This window comes from Manis javanica, chromosome 12 (genome assembly GCF_040802235.1).
Source record: "Manis javanica isolate MJ-LG chromosome 12, MJ_LKY, whole genome shotgun sequence".
NCBI classification, from domain to species: domain Eukaryota; kingdom Metazoa; phylum Chordata; class Mammalia; order Pholidota; family Manidae; genus Manis; species Manis javanica.
In genome coordinates, this window is record NC_133167.1 from 5,906,904 (window position 1) to 5,913,597 (window position 6,694).

The 6,694-nt window shown below is 49.2% G+C and overlaps 1 pseudogene; it reads right to left on the bottom strand.

Annotated features, from left to right (window-relative positions):
- Positions 1 to 1,399: 1,399 nt before the first annotated feature.
- On the bottom strand, positions 1,400 to 3,703 carry LOC140844912 (UDP-glucuronosyltransferase 1A1 pseudogene; annotated as a pseudogene).
- Positions 3,704 to 6,694: the final 2,991 nt, after the last annotated feature.

Here is a 6,694-nt window from a genome sequence, read left to right on the forward strand (position 1 = left end):
TTCACATATAATTGGTAAAAAGATTGCACCTAGAATACATAGAGTATACTCTAAAAACTCAGTGTTGGATTATGAATTTGCCCATGCACAGAACCTGGGAGAGACTGAAGAAAGAGACGGGCTTCTCCAGTTTGATAGGTAGCAGCTTTAATAAGCAAGAGAATTGACTTGGCTTGGCTTGGGTGGCCCCAAGACCAGCAGATCCCCGAACTCACCCATCAAATCTTAATCTTATGTAGAGGCCTTAGCTGGGCTCAGTCAGGTATACTACCCAGACATTCCCAGCAACACCTTCTCTCTCAAGGCTAAGTGCTCGGAACAGCTCCCACAGTGGGAACGGCAGGTAAAGCACACATTCCAAGGACAGAGACTCAGGGGGTGGAGAGAGGAGCCTCTGACTGCCCAGGTCCAGCTCATGTATCGGCTGTTGGTCAGCCCCTCTCAGTGACCTCCTCCAACACATGCACACTTACAGACAAGCCCTTCTATGTTGAATAGAATTTCTAGGAGGCACAACCATCTCCAAAGTTTAACATTTCAAAGTGGAAGTGAAACACAATTGTTTTCTTTTGGGTCCTCCATGATGATGCCAGAAATATTTCTCTTTAACACCTCTCCAGCTTGGCCATGCTGACTAGCTTTTTCCCTTTGATCTGAGATGTGCCCGTTGGTTGGGTAATCTTTCACCTCTTCCTTTTCCTCTATCTTAACAAGAATCATTAATGGTTTTCTATAGCATTAGGTTTTCTCATTTTGCCTTCAGAAAATCAACACCTCCTTCTTCCTTACGCAGACCACGCCAGCCACACAGTTGTCCAATAGGCCACTGGGGTCAGAATCTTAGTGCCAGGGAATCCGCAGGGGCCACCAGATCTCTATGAAACAGGGGAGGACTCAGAGCCCCAAGGACAGGGTCTGGTCATGCAGCAGTCTGGTGGAGGCATCCACCCAGTGCCTGATTTCTCACTTGGTATACTTCCTGTCACCCAAAGTTTCTCCTTGTCATGACATTTTCATGATCACTTAAAACACGAATCACACTGGAGACACCCTGGGAAGAAGATCCAACGTTCTCCCAGGGTAACGATAGATCCTTATTAGGAGTCAGACTGGCATCTGGAAAGCACCGGGGATGCCAGCAGATCCTTCAGCAATAGTTGAAGAATAAACAAATGAATACCCACTGAAATATCACTTCTACAGAGAACGTTTTGCAACTCCTCATCCAAAGAAGCCGCTCTTGCTATTCTCTGTCACCTGTGTTGAGATTTGGAAGAGGATGTGAATGCTACTTTTTGCGCACTGTAAATTCTGTAGGGAAATAAATTAGCATGTAACTGTTGTATTGAGTGTGACTCATGCCCAGTGTCAGTACTTGACTGTCTGGGTATTTAGTTATTAGAACCCAAGATACTGCAGGATCCAGTTTTCTATCAGAATATCTAAAAACTGGAGCTTAAACCTGGACCATACAGGCAAATTTCCCTGTCAGAATCTATAAATGTACATAAATAAAGAATTATTTCAACAATGTGGGAATCACACGTGCCTGACCTAACCCAGGGCAAGGTGCAAGCAGCACATATTTGTTTTCTGCAAGGTACCCTGGTCCCAACGCTCTGTGCTTATAGCATTTAACCCTTGTGGCATTTAACTGATTACTATCTCCTGGAGCACACAAAGTAAAATGCCCAAATGATACTGTCTCAATGTGTCCCATACAAAGAAATAACCCAGAAGATGATGCCAAAGACAGATATAAATTACAAATCAGACCCAGGAGACGTGCAAGATAGAAATTAACAAAAGAGAACACTTGAGAGTGTCTCAGCCTGCTCATTCAGCATTTATCTGTGGCAAGTTCGTTTCTCCAAAATACTTGCAAGAATATAAACTTGTAAAGATCCCACTCACATACACACCCGAGAGAGTGGATTATGGCTGTTGCAGTTGATCCCACCAACAAAAATCATACTGGGCATCACGGGCCTGGGGTAATCCTTCACAAAGTCACCTCTGAGAATCCAGATAGATGAAGAGCTCATAAGGTCCTGGACAGTCACATCTCGCTGAAGGACTTGTGAGGCAAGCGGTTCATACGGGGAATAAGCCACATTGCACAGCAAGTTCTCTGAGAAGGCGATGAGCATGTTCTTCACCCTCTGCAGGAAGGTCATGCTATCTGAGTTCAGGGACAGAGCCCTGGGCACATAGGATGGAGGGTTGGGACACTGGGTACCCTGAAAATCCAGGCCGCACGGCAGGATATTTGAGAAGAACACAGCAGGCAGAGCCAAGTACTGGGCGACAATGGGCCCGCAAGGAAGGAAAGGGTCTGTAAGCACGACATCGAAGCGGCTTTCCACCAGGGAGGCCATCAGCTCCTTGTTGTGCAGTAAATGGGAGCAGGCGGAAAGGAGGAGAGCAGAGTCCTTTTTGATTCTCTTGTATGTTTTGACCACACGCCACAGGAAATGCTCGTTCTCAAAAATGTTGTGCCCAAGACTGGTAACAGTCTCCTCCAGGTCCTGCCTTTGGTATGGCACAGGGTACGTATTCAAGGTGTAAAACGCTCCTTCTTTAATGTGCATGGAGGCCTCAGGCGCTGTGACGACTATGTCATGTCCCCTCTCCTGCAGCTGCTGGAGGACCCCAAGCAAGCTCAGCCAGTGGCTGCCGTCCATGGGGACCAACAACAGCTTCCCACCCTGGGACACAATGGGGCCAAGCACGCACAGCAGCAGGCCCAGGACCAGCGGCCATGGACCCTGGGATCCTGCCGCCATGTTGCCCTGTCACCAAGCCTTTCGCCTCCCAGAGGTGTGCCCTGTTCTACTTCCACGGCGCAAGCACTAATCGATGCACCAAGTTACTGTTTGACCGTGTCACGTGGCTGTAGCTGTCAGATGAAGATGACAGGAAGATTTCTTTTAGAGATAAGGAGGGCAGAGCGTCACTGGATATCTTAATAGGCAAAAAGAATAATTCAGATGGAAAAATTTTTCAGATGAAAGAACCTCAGCTCCCATTCATGAATGAACAGAAGGCAAAGCATCTCCAGCATCTTTGAATCCATTAAATTCGTTATTTCCAGGGACCAAGAGAATGTTGCCCAAGCAGAGAAAAGGCTATGTAAGGACAAAGTAGACTTCCTCTCCAGAAATGAAATAGAAATATGAATATGCCTTTTAGAAAGAAAAGAACATGCCATTGGAAGCCCACCTTTGGCCCATGGAAACCTTTACGAACGTCCTTCTCTGCAATGCACTCAGGGCTCTGTGCGAACAGAGCAACAATTTTTTTTTATTCATTCAGCCAACAAATATATATTGTGTGCAGCACAGCCCTGGGCCTGGTGGCTCCACCAGAGGCCATCACAGATGAGTCCCTTCCTTCTCAGAACTCATGCTCCATCACAAGAGTCAGATTGACAATTTAAACTAACAAACACATGGGAAGGAAATGAGGGGAGGGGAAGCCCACCTGAGTACGCATGCTCAGAAGGCCTTTCCCAGGACAGAGCTGTGTTCATTCACAGAGGCAGGGAGAGAACACTTGGTAAATAAGAAAGTAAAACAGATGAGCAAGCAAAAGTAAGTTAAACTATACTCGTCACACAGACCCGGGGAAAGAAAACATTTGGGAAATTCTGGGGACTGAATTTCCCAAATGGGCTGAAGCAAAGGGGAAAATGGGCAAAAACAAGAGGAAAAGTACTTAGTAAGCATTTACTCTATGCCAAAGACGGTGCTAAGCGGTTCACAACAAATCTTCTGTAATCCCCTAAAACCACCCTGTGAAGGGAAATGCTATTATTCCCATTTTACAAATGAAGACACAGAGAGACAAAGCAATTTGCCAGAGGCCTGCACTTACTAGGTGGTGGAGCTGAGATCCCGCCCCGGGGTATCAGAGCCTAGAGACCCTAGAGACTCGGCCCTTCACTGTAACTGCCCATGGCCTCCAGCAAGGCCCAGACAGTAGCACTGAGGCCAGGGCCAAAATTTACAACCAGCTACAAGTCAAAAGCAAAACTGTGATCCCCACCATCATCACCCAGGTGAAATACATGGAGCATCTCACTTTCCATTTGGGATTCATTGCCATTCTCTACAAGCCTAGAATGAAAGCACAGATCCAAATATTTTGACCATGGACATCACTGGCCACCCAGTGATTGGGGACCTGTTAGGAGGGTTGTGGAGAAACTGCTAACTTTAAAGCTTTGATGTCCTGGGGGGCACGGTCAGAGGGCCTGTCTCATTCTGGAACATCCTGGGACTTAGAATATGTAGGTGGAGTCCCTTTTCCCTGTGCCACTATCCTTCCTCCTCAGTCCTCCTGTCTTGCATGTGCTTCCACACACTGCACATACGTGCATATGCCCCCACACCTGCATTCTGAAGCTCCCCACCCCATCCCACAAGCTGGCCATTCTCCAGGACCAACGTGCTGGGTGAGCAGAAGAGAGGAAGCAACGCTGATTCTCACTGGTGTGCTCTTATCTGCAGTCCTGAAATTCACAGTCCAGTTAAACACCAAGGGGGATGACTCTCTGAAGCCTCAGTGTCATGAGAGTTCACCTGCAGATTACACAGAGTAAACAGGCTGTAAACACACAGTCACCACGGTAATGAGTTTATGACCTTCCTGCCTCATGCAGAGTTGTAAAACTTTGTGAGGCCTCTGTGCACCTGGGCACTTTGGGGTCACAGCTCTGCCTTACAAGGAGGGCGCCGAGGTGCTGTCCAAGGATCTGCAGACAGTAAACACCTAGTAACGCTTTTGTGTGCTTTGTGACTTCCCTTGTCCCTTTGCTCTGGGCCCCATGTCCAAGCAAGCAAGTGCTGAATCTGGGTCATTCTACCACTGTCTCTGGCCCAGCTGCCAAGGTCCTGTTTCAAGATCTCAGCCTTTAACACCATCAACCCCTATCCCCCTGATTCCCTGCACCAGCTGACCCTGTGTGGACCCACCCGTCCCGCTCCCCTGAAACCTTGGTCAACAGCTTCCTAGGGCCCAGAGTGAAATTCAGACTCCTGGACCTGACTCTCCAAACTCCCTGGACGGGACTCCAGCCCTCCTGTCCAAGGCCTTTCCCCTCTCCAGCCCCTCCACTTGCTTGACCCTTGCCTCTGCCCCTTTGCCTCCAGTCCTTTGGGGTCACTTAACCTTCCCCAAGCAGGTTCTGCGCTTTCCCACTTGGCTTTGCGCACAGTGGACTCTGCGACCAGTCAGCTCCCTGCTGCTGCTTACCATGTGCTTAGGAAGTGCCCCGTCCAGGGCTGAGGGTCTCTCAGGGTCACGGCAGCAGCTTGTTCTGGGGATTTACAGCACTTGTTTGGAGCCACTTTCCCTTTCTTCCTCTTAGAACTAAGTGACCTTTACTGGTGTTGCCGTACATGTCACACTATATTCTTTGCTTTGATACATACACAGTATATACTGTCTCTGTCACCATATGTAGATGTCAGAGATTAGCAAATGCCAAAAAAAAAAAACTGCTCATGATAGAGCGGTTTATTGGAAATAACCAGTGTACCCCAGTGACCCATGGCGCTATGAACATGGCCTGCAAATTGGAATTATTTTGATATACGAGACCAGCAGTTCCCAAACATCGATCAGGGCACCGGGGATACCCAAGAATTTTTTCTGGGAATTTTGCAAGGTCAAAACTATTTCAGTAATAGTGATATTTGCCTTTTCACTCTCATTCTCTCCTAAGTGGACAGACAAGTATCCCAGTTTAGGACATGACATGGGATATAGCAACAGATTGAAAGGAGACACAGATATAAGAATCCAGCTCTCTTCTATTAAGCCAGAAAAAAATGCAAAATGAAGTCACTCTTGACTAAATTTTTCGGTTCTGAAAAATATTTTCCCAGGAAAAATATAACCGAAGTCACTGTGAAATGGGTTTATTGTAAGGGAATTGCCTAGTGAATGTTTTTGATTGTTCTAATTTCTAACGGAGTAAGTACTGGTAGGTACAACCCACATAAACAAAAGGAAAAGGGTCCACAGGGCCAAAACGTTGGAAAACTGCCCTTGACAAATGATAGGACCGTCCTTGAACTCTGGATCAGATTGAACTCCCTCCCCTGGCTCTTCCCTGCAGCAGCGCCCAGGGTAAGCCTGACATAAAGCCTCCTTCAAGAGAATCATTTTCTAAGGCAGCCCTCACTCTATCTGTTCCCAGTCCTGTTTGGAGATCATGGCTGCGCCGGGTGGGAGGAGCCCCGAGTGGGAGGAGCCAGGGTGGGCGGGGCCTCCGCACCTGCGTGTAGACGACACACAGCGCCCCGCCGGGAGTGGAGAAATCCACAGCTACGGCCTTGCGGGAGGCGGCCTGACCCAGGGAGGCGGGCGCTGCGCCACAGGGGCGCCCTTCCCCGGCGGCCGGGCCGCGTCGCGCTCACGCCCGCCCGGATGCGGCCCTTGTGGAGCGCGTGGCCGCTGGGCCTCCCCGGCCGCCGACATGCTGGACCACTACCAGGTGCTGGGCGTGCCCCGCCGGGCCTCCCCGGAGAGCATCAGAAAGGCCGACCGCACACTGGCGCCCAAGTGGCTCCCCGACGGAAACCCTGGGAACAAGGAGGCGGCCGAGAGGAGATTCATGCAAGCGGCGCAGGCCTACGAGGTGCTGTCGGATGCCCAGAAAAGGGACGACATCGACCGCCACTGCAAG